We start from the raw sequence: 17,546 nt of genomic DNA on the forward strand, positions 1-17,546 counted from the left end.
CCCAGAAATTCCATCTCCTGCGCTGGTTGCAATATAGACTTCTTTTCGTTTATAAGAAAACCCAAACTCGTGAGAAGAGTCGTGGTCCAATTCACATGGAGACGAGCCTGTCTCTGAGACCTGGCCATAATTAGAATATCGTCCAAATATATGATTAACCGGACTCCCCGGCTCCTTAGAGCCGACACGACCGGTCTCATGAGCTTGGTGAAGTACCAAGGAGCGGACGATAGACCGAAAGGGAGGCAGGTGAACTCCCACTTCTTACCCTCCCACAGGAATTGGAGAAACTGGCGGGAGGACGGATGAATCGGTACCGTAAGATACGCATCCTTGAGGTCTACCTTCGCCAGCCAATCACCTGGAAGCAACAAATCTCTTAAGAGATGAATGCCCTCCATCTTGAAATGGCGAAAAAAACGCACTCGTTTAAACCTCTCAGGTTTATTACTGGCCTGTGGCCGCCATCCTTCTTCTTCACCAGGAAGATGTTGCTGATGAAACCCGGTCTGTCTAACTCCACCGGTCTCACAGCTAGTTTGGAACAAAGATCTGCGATTTCCGCTTGAATAAGGACCCTGTCCGAGAGCGAGAAATGAATGCCTTTTGGCCAACAGTGTTGAACCGGGTGCAACATGAACTCTATGATGTAACCCTGCACGGCCTGAAGAACCCACGGGTCTTGGGTAATCAGGGACCAGACGTGGGAAAAATATTGCAGTCTGCCCCCCACTGGAATATGTGAAAGCGGGTGCTCGGGATGACTCACCTGCACCTCTTCCCCTTGAGAAACCTCGAGACACTCCCCGAGCCCTCCAGGGCCGACCTCTGGTTGGGAAGAAGGGGCTAGTGGGGACAGCAGGCACAGTGTGCATCTGTGGTCGTTCCTGTACATACTGGACTGGAACTCTGTTCTGAGGTCTGAAGTAGCCACCGCGGCCGGACGGGCGACCCCTGCCCCTTCCGGCCTTCCCGAAAACCTTGTTGGTCTTCTTCAGGGACGTTTGCGCTTTGTCCAAACTGGCAAAGAGACCCACAAATTTGTTAATATTTTTAATTAGAGAGTCTCCAAATAGGAGACCCTCAGCAGATGGACCTGGTTCCTCAGTAGCTAAATGGGTCAGCTGAGGATCTAACCTCATCAGTACAGAGCGACGTCGCTCAGCCGACATGGCCGTGTTGGCGTTACCAAGAAGACACATTGTCCTGAGGGCCCAGGACCTAAGAGTGTCCGCGTCCACCTGAGTACCGGTGGACACCGCCATTTCCGCCATGTTCAAAATCTTAGTCAGTGGACCAAGGAGATCTAGAAGCTTATCCTGTACTGACTTGAACGAACGGTCCAGTCCCTTAGTAGGGTTCTTCCCCGATTTGATTAAATATTTGACTAAAATCGGATCCAAGTCGGGGGTCACGGCCACTTTATTGGCCACTGAAGGCCGAGGACACTCGGACCTAAGTTTGTTCCTGTTACCCCTATCCAGGGGTCTTCTCAGCCATGTTTCCACATATTTGGCAACCTGAGGCATCGGGGTCCATTCCCCTGACCGGGGATGGATAATATCCTCCGGTGTAAAAAAGGGAGCCCCTAATGAGTCCAAGACTACATGGGCCGCAACCCCGTCCTGGGGGGAAGCGCCAGCTGGGCGCGTTTCTTCTTCCATATAATCCTCCTCCTCCTCGTTATTTAAGGCGGAGGTGGCAGATATTACGGAAGCCCCTTCGGATTCGGAATCTGAGGAATCCACAAAGGAGTTCGGCTTATTCAGCTTAGCGGAGCGATGAACCCGGCCAGTGTCAACGTCCTCCCGGGCGGAGGGTCTTGAGCCCGTAAACGGGGTGCTGCCCACGGGGGTAGGGTCAGCGACAATCTTTAGACAATCTCCTGATTTAGCAGGTATAGCAGGAGAGTTCACAACATCCGTACAATGATGTCTTTTCCGGTCAGACTTCCCGGATTTAGAAGGACCCGTCTGCCCCATTTCTGAGGGTCCCGCCAACGATACCGTAGGGGTAATTGCCACGTCTTGGCGTGATTGAGACACGGCCAAGGAGACCGACCTGGTGATATTTTCATTAACCGAGGTCATGGCCGAAGCCAGCGCAGCGTGCACAGATCTGTGGATCAGTTGCTGGATTTGATCAGCGGACATGCGGTCCTGATCTTGTGCACTATTGGGGCCGTCCCCCATGGTCATATCTACTTTATTGTCAGACATAGTGAGTGAACTGGTGAACACAGGGCTGTGGAGAGAGAACACAAACACCCAATAAGTATACACAATAAATACACACAACAAAATCAGAGTTATACAATATGAGAAGCACTGGGAAGCAGTAAGAAATTCTGCAGTCCCAAGTGCATCCACAGGCAGTGCACAGGGGAGAAAAAATCTGACACCTGAGACTGCTGCGCTGTGCTCCGCCAACGGGTATCAGGAGGGGAACAACTTGTTCCCTGACACCAAGAACCCCTTCTCTGTGCCTCGCTAATCGGCCAAAAAACACCGTGTTAGCAGCGAAGGCAAAGAAAGGCAAGGCCCCGGATACGCGCTGCGATCCCAAGTCGCAGCGGAGACGGAGCTGACGACCCGCCCCGCTCTCTCGCGAGACCAGACACGCTCTCAGGTACAGAAGCACGCGCTGGTAAGCCGAGAAGGAGAAGAGCGTCACCAAAATGGCGCTCCGAGAGAACAGATAGGGAAAGCCTGAGGAACCAAAAGAACAGGGAGCCACCCGGGGCGTAAGTACAGCGCCCGAACGGAACCCCAGAAAGCAGAAAAAAGGTGAGAAGGTTTGATAGAAACACCGGGGTATACAGTATCTACCCTGGTACCAAAATATATATTGCACAATAAGATATGGAAATAGGTAGGACGAAATACAGAGAATAGGAGATAACCGAGGGAAAACTGAACAAATCAGTCAATCCCAAACATAAAAGAGAACAAATACACTGCAGTTAAAGACTGTTACTTATCTGATCTATTGAGCAGAAAGAAAGAGGAGGAGGTGGAGCCAGAGCCAGGTTTTATGGAGCAAGGTCGGATGTGATTGGTGGAATTGTAAGAGGAGGGATGTGGTCAGTTGCTATGGGACCTGCATCCCTCTCTATTTTTTCTTTCAGTTTGAATTTACAGTACATTTCTTTCTGCTATTGAGCTGAATAAAGAAAGACTTTGCATTTGATACGAGCCTCCTGTCTGACATAAAATCCTCACACACTATAATCATCACAGATCATACACTATAATCCGCACACACTATAATCCGCACAGATCATACACTATAATCCTCACAGATCATACACTATAATCCTCACAGATCATACACTATAATCCACACACACTATAATCCTCACAGATCATACACTATAATCCTCACAGATCATACACTATAATCCGCACAGATCATACACTATAATCCTCACAGATCATACACTATAATCCTCACAGATCATACACTATAATCCACACAGATCATACACTATAATCCGCACACACTATAATCCGCACAGATCATACACTATAATCCGCACACACTATAATCCGCACAGATCATACACTATAATCCGCACAGATCATACACTATAATCCGCACACACTATAATCCGCACAGATCATACACTATAATCCTCACAGATCATACACTATAATCCTCACAGATCATACACTATAATCCTCACAGATCACACACTATAATCCTCACAGATCACACACTATAATCCTCACAGATCATACACTATAATCCGCACAGATCATACACTATAATCCTCACAGATCATACACTATAATCCTCACAGATCATACACTATAATCCACACAGATCATACACTATAATCCGCACACACTATAATCCGCACAGATCATACACTATAATCCGCACAGATCATACACTATAATCCTCACAGATCATACACTATAATCCTCACAGATCATACACTATAATCCACACAGATCATACACTATGATCCTCACACACTATAATCCTCACAGATCATACACTATAATCCTCACAGATCATACACTATAATCCTCACAGATCATACACTATAATCCACACAGATCATTCACTATGATCCTCACAGATCACACACTATAATCCGCACAGATCATACACTATAATCCGCACAGATCACACACTATAATCCGCACACACTATAATCCTCACAGATCATACACTATAATCCTCACAGATCACACACTATAATCCTCACAGATCATACACTATAATCCGCACAGATCATACACTATAATCCGCACAGATCATACACTATAATCCACACAGATCATACACTATAATCCTCACAGATCATACACTATAATCCTCACAGATCATACACTATAATCCTCACAGATCATACACTATAATCCACACAGATCATACACTATGATCCTCACACACTATAATCCGCACAGATCATACACTATAATCCTCACAGATCATACACTATAATCCGCACAGATCATACACTATAATCCTCACAGATCATACACTATAATCCTCACAGATGATACACTATAATCCTCACAGATCATACACTATAATCCTCACAGATCATACACTATAATCCGCACAGATCACACACTATAATCCTCACAGATCATACACTATAATCCTCACAGATCATACACTATAATCCGCACAGATCATACACTATGATCCTCACACACTATAATCCTCCCAGATCATACACTATAATCCTCACAGATCATACACTATAATCCACACAGATCATACACTATAATCCTCACACACTATAATCCACACAGATCATACACTATAATCCTCACAGATCATACACTATAATCCTCACAGATCATACACTATAATCCTCACAGAGCATACACTATAATCCGCACACACTATAATCCACACAGATCATACACTATAATCCTCACAGAGTATACACTATAATCCGCACAGATCATACACTATAATCCTCACAGAGCATACACTATAATCCGCACACACTATAATCCTCACAGATCATACACTATAATCCTCACAGAGTATACACTATAATCCGCACAGATCGTACACTATAATCCGCACAGATCATACACTATAATCCGCACAGATCATACACTATAATCCTCACAGATCATACACTATAATCCACACAGATCATACACTATAATCCTCACAGAGCATACACTATAATCCGCACACACTATAATCCTCACAGATCATACACTGTAATCCACACAGAGCATATACTATAATCCTCACACAACATAATCCTCACACACACTATACAGATCATACACTATAATCCTCACAGATCACACACTATAATCCACACACACTATAATCCGCACATACACTATAATCCACACAGATCATACACTATAATCCTCACAGATCATACACTATAATCCGCACAGATCATACACTATAATCCTCACAGATCATACACTATAATCCGCACAGATCATACACTATAATCCTCACAGAGCATACACTATAATCCTCACAGATCATACACTATAATCCTCACAGAGCATACACTATAATCCTCACAGATCATACACTGTAATCCACACAGAGCATATACTATAATCCTCACACAACATAATCCTCACACACACTATACAGATCATACACTATAATCCGCACAGATCATACACTATAATCCTCACAGATCATACACTATAATCCACACAGATCATACACTATAATCCTCACAGAGCATACACTATAATCCGCATACACTATAATCCTCACAGATCATACACTGTAATCCACACAGAGCATATACTATAATCCTCACACAACATAATCCTCACACACACTATACAGATCATACACTATAATCCTCACAGATCACACACTATAATCCACACACACTATAATCCGCACATACACTATAATCCACACAGATCATACACTATAATCCTCACAGATCATACACTATAATCCGCACAGATCATACACTATAATCCTCACAGATCATACACTATAATCCTCACAGATCATACACTATAATCCGCACAGATCATACACTATAATCCGCACAGATCATACACTATAATCCGCACAGATCATACACTATAATCCGCACATACACTATATTCCTCACAGATCATACACTATAATTTGAGATTTTCCTAGTATAATGACGTAAAATTTGTATTTTATAAAGACAGGAGGCGAGTATCAGATCCATTATTCCTTCTTTATTTTGCTCAATAGCAGAAAGAAATGCAAATGCTAACATCATAAAAGAAAAAATGCTGGTAACTAGGTACCTAGCAACCATAGTGACTCCCCCTTTCTCTCCTCCACCAATGACAACACAGGGAGTCCTATATAAACTGGCTGCAGCTCCTCCTCCTCTTTCTTTACGACAAGCAGCCTCTTAGTAGAAAACCATCTCACGGACACCAGAACACCACCCGGAACAGGAACCCGTCTGTCCACCGCGGATCTGTGAACTATCCACCAGTATGCGGCCAACTCCAACGATGCGAAGCCAACTGGAAACAGCAACGACAACTGGAAACAGCAACGACAACTGGAAACAGCAACGACAACTGGAAACAGCAACGTCAACTGGAAACAGCAACGACAACTGGAAACAGCAACGACAACTGGAAACAGCAACGACAACTGGAAACAGCAACGACAACTGGAAACCATGTCACCAACGGGTAACCTCAACGATAGAACCTCCAGCTGATTAGGAATTCTTCAATATCCTGAAACAGAGAACACATAAAATAGAATAGGGCAGGGAACAACGGGCGGGATGATACTCGCCTCCTGTCTTTATAAAATCCTAATTTCCCGTCATTATACTAGGAAAATCTCAAATGTTATCACAGACAGGAGGCTCGTATCAGATGTATGTTCAAAGCATTGACAATAAACAACTCTATGATGAACAACTCTATAATAACGTATTCATAGCACTGACATAGACACATGTTGAGTAGGTTTAAAGTAAAACATCCAAAAAACATCCTCAGACGACCAATCGGCCGCCTTTAGAATCTCGGCAAGCGAACCTCCCGACTGAAAAGTTTTTGTCGCCATCGCACTCCTAGTGGAATGCGCTTTAAAAATCGACACATCGATCCCCGCCAACACCATCGTCTGCTTCACCCAACGAGCTAGCGTAGGAGGAGAAACAGGTAAGTGCGGGGAACAAAAAGAAATCAAAAGTTGCAAATTCCGCGCAGAAAGAAACTCAACGGTCCTTTGCTCATAAGACCGGAGACACCGAACCACACACAATTTCGGGTGCGACGGAAAAGATGAATAAAAAACCGAGCGCAAATTAGTTTTAGTACGTCGACAAACAGAAAACCGAACCCCATCAGGGATAAACTGTCTCCGTTTAAAGGAAAGATGCTTAAACGACAGGTCATCGTTATCGTCCCACATCTCAAACATGCGTATCACTAAGGAAACATCCCAAGTAACCTGATACCGAGAGGAAGGGGGTCTTCTAAACCTAATTCCCCTCATCAGGCGGCATATAACAGGGTGCTGGACGATCAGCAAACCATCCACCAGGGAATGATGAGCAGAAATGGCCGACCAGAACACATTGATTAAGCGGTAAGCCTTACCCGTATCAAACGAATCTGATAAAGGGGCGCAAATGGGATCCAGATCCCGTCGTGCGCACCAACGTAACCAAAATCCCCAGGCAGATCGATAAGCCGATCTGGTACCTGGAGCCCATGCCTCATTAATGAGGTCGCTAGCCGTTTGTGAAATGCGTCCCCCAAGTGACGATGACCCGAAATTAGCCAAGCCATCAATGGCAACTGATCAAGGAGAATCAAAGGATGAGGTTCTCCCTTGAGATCCCGAAGCAATGAGGGAAGATTCGGACACAGTCTCGGTACATCTATGGTCAACCCCAGAATCTGGGGAAACCACGATTGGGTCGGCCACCAGGGGGTGATCAACACCAAAGTCGCCTTCTGGTTCTCCATCTGCCAGAATACTCTGGGGATCAAGGCGAATGGCGGGAAGGCATAAAGTGTGTCCTGCGGCCAATGTTGAAGGAGTGCGTCCGTGGCCGCGGACTCCGGGTCCAGTCGCCAACTGAAAAACAGATCCAATTGACAATTGAGCCTCTATGACGGCCCGTTTGTGTAACAACCCCATCAGTTCCGTGCGAATGAGACCTCTGTCCGCCTCCGTAAAATCGCCCGTGGCCATTGGTCTTGCACCGGAGTGCGTGCGAACTCTATGCAATATCCCGACACTACCTGTAGTACCCAGGGATCGTACGTGATCTGGGACCAGGCGTGGAAAAAAATACACTAGACGGCCCCCCACGGGTATATCCGGTAGTAGTGGAGAAGCAGGCCTCACCTGTACCCCTGGCTCTCGGGTATCCACGTGTTGCACCTCGCGCTCTCCAAGGACGACTTCTGGTCGGGAAGAAAGGGGTGGCCGGCTGTGCAGGTGGAACAGGGGCATATTGTTGCCTATCCTGGGCAAACTGTCCCCTATTATAGGGTCGATAGTAAGATCCGCGGCTAATAGGGCGACCCATGCCCCTTCCAGCCTTGTTGAAAACCTTTGCTTGGAAAGATTTCCTAAGAGAAGTTTGGGCCTTATCTAGACTGGTAAACAGTCCGACAAACTTGTTAATACTTTTTATGACAGATTCGCCAAAAAGAAGGCCATCCGCGGATGGGCCCGGTTCGTCACTGGCCAAATGTGTCAACTGGGGGTCCAGTCTCATCAGGATGGACCTACGACGTTCTGCCGACATTGCAGTGTTGGCATTGCCGAGCATACATACAGCTCGCAACCCCCAACCTCTTAGCACCTCTGCGTCCACAGGGGTGCCTGAGGTGACTGCCTGCTCAGACAGGTCCGAAATCTTTGTCAATGGACCCAGGACATCCAATAACTTGTCCTGCACCCCCTTGAACGATTTATCTATACCCTTCTTCGGGTTTTTGCCCGATTTAAGAAGGTACTTCACCAATATGGGGTCTAATTCGGGCGTCATCGCCACCTTATTGTCAATGGACAATCTAGGGCACTCAGCCCTGAGTTTATTACTGTTGGTGCGATCCATCGACTTCCTCAACCAGGCCGCAATATAGCTTGACACCATGGGTGTGGGTGTCCACTCACCGGACCTAGGGTGTGTAATATCGTCCGGGCTGAAAAATGGCACCCCCAGAGAGTCCAAAAGAACTCCCGAATGGTTCTCAGACTTGGAGTGAAGCGTAGTCGATGGGCCAGCTTCCTCCTCAAAATCCTCATCATCCTCACTCAGGTCAGTTCCATGTTGATCTGACATAACTTCGGACTCGTCCTCTGACTCATCACCAAACGAGTCTGGTTTATTCCTTTTTGAGGAACGAGAGGCCCGACCACTTGAATAATCCCCGTGGGCTGGGGGTCTAGCACTCATATCGTCATCCTCAGGAGGCACTGAGGTCATAGTAGGAATAACGCCATCCGTAGACGCTGGAACACCAGCGGGATGGGTAATTACGTCTGCACAATGTTTTCTTTTCCGGGCAGACTTTCCGGGTCTAAGTAGGCTGTGCGCCTGCGAGGGAATATGGGTTACAGGGTTCGGTGCGGATTTTACCGCTGGCCCCTCCTGTCGAGGCTGTGCAAGCGCCAGGGACACTGAGCGAGCAATCTTGTCATCAATGGATGACATAGCAGACGCTATAGCTGATTGCATAGACCTAGTCAACTGGTGGAGTAGGTCGGAGGAAACAACTGTAGCGTCCTGCGCTGAGGCGGACACACCGCCAGCAGGCATAGCCACTTTATCATCAGACATGATGAACAAATAGGGACACTATAGGTATGTAATAGAATATGGATAAGGGACTGGCCACAGGGCTGTAAATAAACAAAATAAAAATCACCAGTAAAATGTTGTTGAATGACCATGAACAGAGTAAACAACAATTAATATGGTGCACAGGCAGTGCAGCAGGATCAAAGATAAAACCCTGCCCCTGCTGCACAACCCACGCAAGCAAAACAGATATATGTACACAGTGCTGGAGAGTGCCGAAGGACCGGCTCCAGCCCTCAGCACAGCCGTGCGACGTGCGCAAGTGCAGCGCACGTCACAGGCCGCCCGGAACGCCGCACTGGGACAGTGCCGCCGACACTAAGAAGTTCCCAGTGAGAGCCGATGCCGGCTGGGGAAAGCTTGAACCCAGTCAACGTCTGCCGAAGAGGATAATGGAGGAGACCATTCCTCCTCTCTCCCCCAGTCAAACGAGAACTCGCGCGCCTCTCGGGCATGCCCACAAAAGTGTGCGCGAGATGTGCACCAGCTCTCGCGATAACCAGGTCGGGGAAGAAGCCCCGACGTCACAGAAATGGCAGAGGGGCGCTTGACGACCCGGTTAGCGGGAATCAGATAGGACTATATAGCCTGTATTTCTGTGTGTGCGCGTTAGTGGGGCGTACTGTGGGTTAGTGGGGCGTACTGCAGGGGAGGTGGAGAGTCAAGACACCCAGCACAGCTCTGAACACCCTGGTCACAGGGTGCCCCGTCATACAAGCTGAATTTGAAGGATCCCAGTCAACTGCTTAGTAGATACCGGATCACAGGTGATGACCATGCCTGAGTCATACTTCAATCGTTACTTCCAAGCACTGGCTAAGCCAGAACGAGAGACATTGGTCCGAGTTACAGCTGCGAACCATCAGCAAATTCCGGTCACGGGAGTCGTGTGGATGAACATACGGCTGAGTGGACAGGAAGTGGGAAGAAAAGGCATTCTGCTGGTCCCCGAGACGTTCAAGGAGGATGTACCGGTGATAATGGGCATGAATATTCTACGAGAGTTGGACCAGATCATGTTCACTAAATGGGGACCAGGCTATTGGAAGCAAGCCACCCCACGCAAACCCACGCAAAAAGCTTTCCAACGGTTTATCCAGTTCTGTGGGACACAGAAGAGTGTCCCAGTACACCAGTCTGTGGGAACTATCTGAGTGCCGGGAAAGGCTACCCTCATTCTTCCTCCTGGTCGGGAGACTATACTGACACTGCCTGTGGGAACCTTCCGCAACCTTAAAGGTATGGAGGTGATCATCGAACCAGGGGGTCTAGGAGAACTAGGTCAGGATGCCCTAGTGGCCCGGACACTGGCAGTGGTCCAGAATGGACGAGTACCCATAAGAGCTGTGAATGTGGGACATCTGAATGTTGCTTTGGTGCCTGGAGTAGAACTGGCCCGTGTGTACTTACATCGGGGAGAAGAGCTAAGTCGGGAAGAAGTGCTTCTAGCTCCGATAGGCAATACTGCGTGGACACTGGCAGTTACTGCCAGACCCGAAGAGGCTCCGACCCCAGAATGGAATGGGAGAACCATTGTGGACCAAATGGAGATAGATGTGAAGAATCTCGTTTCAGACCGTTTGCAGGCGGTTGAAGCCATGCTGTGGGAGAATCAGGCTGCGTTTGCCCGCCATGACGATGACTTTGGCTGCACAGATGCTATCACACATGAGATACCGACCAGGGACGCTGCCCCAATCCGGGAGAGATATCGACAGATTCCGCCCAAGTTGTACCAGGAAGTGAAGACATTGTTGAAACAGATGATAGATTCAGGAGTGGTACGGGGTAGTCAAAGTCCTTGGGCAGCCCCATTGGTGCTTGTCAAGAAGAAGGACGGCACTATTCGATTTTGTGAGGATTATCGGCGGTTAAATGCATGCACCACACGAGACTCATACCCTCTGCCGCGCATCGAGGAGTCCCTGACAGCCCTAGGGCAGGCGAAATACTGGATCTAGCAAACTGGTACTGGCAAGTACCGGTGGCCTAGAAGGAATGGGCCAAGACTGCATTCATACTCCCCATGGGACTATTCAAATTTAACAGAATGCCATTCGGGCTATCCAATGCCCCGAGCACCTTCCAGCGGAAGTGTCTGGGAGACCTGAATTTTGAAGCAACCTTGATATACTTGGATGATATCATTGTATACTCCGCTACTTTTCAAGAACACCTAGACCGACTAGGACAGGTACTCAAGCGGTTGCGATCCCACGGCCTGAAGATAAAGCCAAAGAAGTGTCATCTCTTCAAGAGGAAGATAGAGTACCTAGGCAATACGGTGTCCCAAGATGGGGTGCTGCCATCTCAAGACAAAGTGGCTGCAATACGACAATGGCCAGCGCCCAGAACACTGCAGGAGTTGAAGGCTTTCCTCGGTCTGACTGGATATTACCGGCGATTTATCAAGGACTACGCAAAGATAGCGGGCTTTCTGAATGAGCTGCAGAGAGGAACAGCTGGGACAAAGTGTCCCCTGGGGACAGAAGCAGGAAGAGGCCTTCCAGGCCCTGAAAGAAGCCCTGACATCGGCCCCCATCTTGGCTTATGCTGACTTTGACAAACCATTCCTCTTATCGACTGATGGCAGCCTCTATGGACTTGGGGCGGTTCTTTCACAGGTACAAGAAGGACGTGAAAGAGTTATCGCTTATGCCAGTCGGTCTTTGCGGGATACAGAGCGAAACCCTCATAACTATAGTTCCTTCCGGCTGGAGCTCCTTGTCCTGGTGTGGGCCATGACAGAAAAATTTGCGGGCTACCTGACAGGGGCTAAGATCTTTGTACAGACCGATAACAACCCCCTGGCCCATCTGGATACTGCCAAACTGGGAGCCCTGGAGCAGCGTTGGGCAGCTCGCCTTGCCAAGTATGACTTCTCGATCCGCTACCGCTCAGCCACAGAGAACACTAATGCCGATGGTCTGCCGAGGGTTACTTTTGAGATTTTTGAACTGAATTTAGAACAACCAGAGGACCTAATAGAACGATCGACCACCTCATGGGTGAAAGAACACCGTCAGCGGCTCCAGACCATCCGCCGGTTAGCAGGCCAGCGTTTGCAAGAGAGAACTCATACTGACCGTCCTCCCCTCCAGGAGGTTCCGCTGCAACCTGGAGACCAGGTACTGGTGCGGGAGAAACATCCCAGAGGCAAGTTGAGTGAGCATTGGGAGGTACAACTTTACAAAGTGATCAGGAGAGTGTACCCCAATGGCCCGGTCTACGAAGTACGGGTGGAAAATGAGGAGTTTGCCTCAAGGATCCTACATAGGAATATGTTACGGCCATGTCGGTCTGAAGATCCCAAACCTACTGAAGAGACAACACTTCCTGTCCCGTCCTCAGAACTCATTATCTCCAATGAAAACAATGATGACGACTGGTGGATTGTTCCTGACACTGCGGAAGGTCCCCAGGCCATGGGGGATGAAGCTTATGCTACAGAATCACCACCAGCTCGCAATGAGGAGGAACCCAGGTTGGCAGCTCCCAATGAGGGAAGTCAGTCCCTTACAAATAGTCAAGACCTCCGGAGATCCAATAGGTCTACTGCAGGGGTTCCACCAAACAGGTACAATGCTGATCAGTTTGTTTGGTCCACCTGTATGTGTTGTGGACAATGTTGTGCTGCTGTTAGAGATTGTAATAATCACTTTCTTCCCCATGGACTATATAGGACGACCATCGTTAAGTGGGGAGGCATGTAGGGGGGTCAGCCCCTAGAATGACTAAACTCCAGTACACTGTACTTATAGTGAGAAAGTCCCACAGACTGTCATGCATCTTTCAGCCACAAGATGTCAGTGTTGTTGTAAGTGAGAATAAGACACAGTTGTTGTTGTTGCTTTAAGAGAAGAGATCTTTCTGGAGAGGAGGAGGAGCAGGAAGTCCCTGGGACTGTGTGGTGTTCGGCTCTCTATGGCTGTGCAGAGCTGAGGAAAGGGACTGTACAAAGTGGCCATGAGAGGGGATATAGATGGTGTAATCCAGGGACAGAGCAACAGGATCCTGCCAGAGGAGACAGAGCTGAACTGTGGTGCTACAGACTGCACCAGAGAAAGAGAGAACATTCCAGAACAAGCAAGTTACAGAGCAAGGGAGCAGACTGCAGTGACCTCCAAGTGACAGAACAAGATAAGCAACCTGCAAAGAGACACAGACCAGTGCATAAGAGACTGCAGCTACAGACAGCAAGAGAGATCCAGACCAGTGCATAAGAGACCCAGACCAGTGCATAAGAGACTGCAGCTACAGACAGCAAGAGAGATCCAGACCAGTGCATAAGAGATCCAGACCAGTGCATAAGAGACTGCAGCTACAGACAGCAAGAGAGATCCAGACCAGTGCATAAGAGACCCAGACCAGTGCATAAGAGACTGCAGCTACAGACAGCAAGAGAGATCCAGACCAGTGCATAAGAGATCCAGACCAGTGCATAAGAGACTGCAGCTACAGACAGCAAGAGAGATCCAGACCAGTGCATAAGAGACTGCAGCTACAGACAGCAAGGGAGAGACCCAGACCAGTGCATAAGAGACTGCAGCTACAGAAAGCAAGGGAGAGATCCAGACCAGTGCATAAGAGACTGCAGCTACAGACAGCAAGGGAGAGTTCCAGAGACCTGACTGTAACCACCATCACAGAGACTGAGACAAAGCAGCTGTACTTACAGAACTGTAAGTGTGCACCGGTGCTGACCTGTGATAGGGCATAGAGCAGGTTCCCTTAGACAGAACGTTGCAGCAACGTGTCCCGGTTAGCGGGAATCAGATAGGGTCATATAGCAGAGTAGCCTGTATTCCTGTGTGTGTGTTGGCGGCAGCACCATCTTATGTATCACGTTACAGTTCACTTTGCTGTTAATCTATGTAATCTGTTATTTCTGTTATCATCATTTTCCGGCCATTATACTCTGTTGGTTAGTAAAGCTGGTGCAGTGCCGTGGATTGTAATTTGCCATAGAATGTAATGGAATTTGCCATAGAATGTAATGGAATTTGCCATAGAATGTAATGGAATTTGCTATAGAACGTACCGTACTTGAATCCTGCACTGCGGTCCCTACTCCTCTGACCTGTTATTAGTGACACTTTGGATTGGAGTGATCAGGAGAACGAGGAGCACTAACCTCTCCCTGCTTCGTGTCATGTGACTGAGACACGCTATAGACTTACATTTGTCTCGATCACATGACACGGAGTCTGGAGGGAGCGTGCTGATCGCTGAGCTCGTTCTCCTGATCGCTGGAGTCTGAACTCTCACACCCGCACATTTAAGAAAACTTTTGAGGTGTCACAGATTTTGATCAGTTGGGTCTGAGTGCTGAGACTGCAACTGATTATTAGGATGAGTCGGGAAATGCATACAGCTGTGCTTCCCCGATCGCCCAATCACCTTCCGGGTGCAGGAGGCTGTATATTATACTGGAGCTCGTCTCTTGTGCCTTGATGACGCAGACTAAGACATTTTTACTGTCGATAATGTCCGGCGGGTGTCAGCTGCTCATGGCAGCCAGGACCCGCTGGGCATTAACCAGTTAACACCCAACTTCTGTATGTTGCTCAAGAGGTAACGGGTTATTAATAGCAGTTATAAAGAAAAGAAAACAAGTTCCTTCTTGGACAGCTGCATCGTCCCAACCCCCCCCCCCCCCAGCTGTAGTCTGGCTGCAGCATCCCCCCCCCCCCAGCTGTAGTCTGGCTGCAGCATCCCCCCCACCCCCAGCTGTAGTCTGGCTGCAGCGTCCCCCCCCCCCCCCCAGCTGTAGTCTGGCTGCAGCATCGTCCGTCCCCCCAGCTGTAGTCTGGCTGCAGCGTCCCCCCCCCCCCTCAGCTGTAGTCTGGCTGCAGCACCCCCCCCCCCCCCCCCAGCTGTAGTCTGGCTGCAGCGTCGTCGTCGTCCCCAGCTGTAGTCTGGCTGCAGCATCCCCCCCCCAGCTGAAGTCTGGCTGCAGCACCCCCCCCCCCCCAGCTGTAGTCTGGCTGCAGCATCCCCCCCCCAGCTATAGTCTGGCTGCAGCATCAACTCCCCCCCCCCCCCCCCCAGCTGTAGTTTGGCTGCAGAGTCGTCACAGTGTGACATGGTATAGTTCCTGTGAGGTCTGGGACACTGTTACATGGTTCTGAATATGTGACTATTGTTACTTTAGCCTTTGCTGCCATCTAGTGGCCAAATATAAATCCAGTGTAAATGAACGTGTGGGAGGAGCCATCAGGGGAGCAGACACCGGAGACACCCGGACTCTGGACATCAGTCACTTCGTCCCCTTCATTCTCCAACACCCGGAACCTGGGAGAATATGGGGGGGGGGGGGGGGGGGAGCATCGTATACATCCACAGCGTATACATCCACAGCGTATACATCCACAGCGTATACATCTACAGCGTATACATCCACAGCGTATACATCCACAGCGTATACATCCACAGCGTATACATCCACAGCGTATACATCCACAGCGTATACATCCACAGCGTATACATCCACAGCGTATACATCTACAGCGTATACATCCACAGCGTATACATCCACAGCGTATACATCCACAGCGTATACATCCACAGCGTATACATCCACAGCGTATACATCCACAGCGTATACATCCACAGCGTATACATCCACAGCGTATACATCCACAGCGTATACATCCACAGCGTATACATCCACAGCGTATACATCCACAGCGTATACATCCACAGCGCATACATCCACAGCGTATACATCCACAGCGTATACATCCACAGCGTATACATCCACAGCGCATACATCCACAGCGCATACATCCACAGCGTATACATCCACAGCGTATACATCCACAGCGTATACATCCACAGCGTATACATCCACAGCGCATACATCCACAGCGTATACATCCACAGCGTATACATCCACAGCGTATACATCCACAGCGCATACATCCACAGCGTATACATCCACAGCGTATACATCCACAGCGTATACATCCACAGCGTATACATCCACAGCGCATACATCCACAGCGTATACATCCACAGAGTATACATCCACAGCGTATACATCCACAGCGTATACATCTACAGCGTATACATCCACAGCGTATACATCCACAGCGCGTACATCCACAGCGTATACATCCACAGCACATACATCCACAGCGTGTACATCCACAGCACATACATCCACAGCGTATACATCCACAGCGCATACATCCACAGCACATACATCCACAGAGTATACATCTACAGCGTATACATCCACAGCGTATACATCCACAGCACATACATCCACAGCGTATACATCCACAGCGTATACATCCACAGCGTATACATCCACAGCACATACATCCACAGCGTATACATCCACAGCGCATACATCCGCAGCGTATACATCCGCAGCGTATACATCCACAGCGTATACATCCACAGCGTATACATCCACAGCGTATACATCCACAGCGTATACATCCACATCGTATACATCCACAGCACATACATCTACAGCGTATACATCCACAGCGTATACATCCACAGCGTATACATCCACAGCGTATACATCCACAGCGTATACATCCACAGCGTATACATCCACAGCGCATACATCCACAGCGTATACATCCACAGCGTATACATCCACAGCGTATACATCTACAGCACATACATCCACAGCGTATACATCCACAGCGTATACATCTACAGCGTATACATCCACAGCGTATACATCTACAGCGTATACATCCACAGCGTATACATCCACAGCGTATAC

This window comes from Hyla sarda, chromosome 7, assembly GCF_029499605.1.
Source record: "Hyla sarda isolate aHylSar1 chromosome 7, aHylSar1.hap1, whole genome shotgun sequence".
In the NCBI taxonomy this organism is placed as follows: Eukaryota; Metazoa; Chordata; class Amphibia; order Anura; family Hylidae; genus Hyla; species Hyla sarda.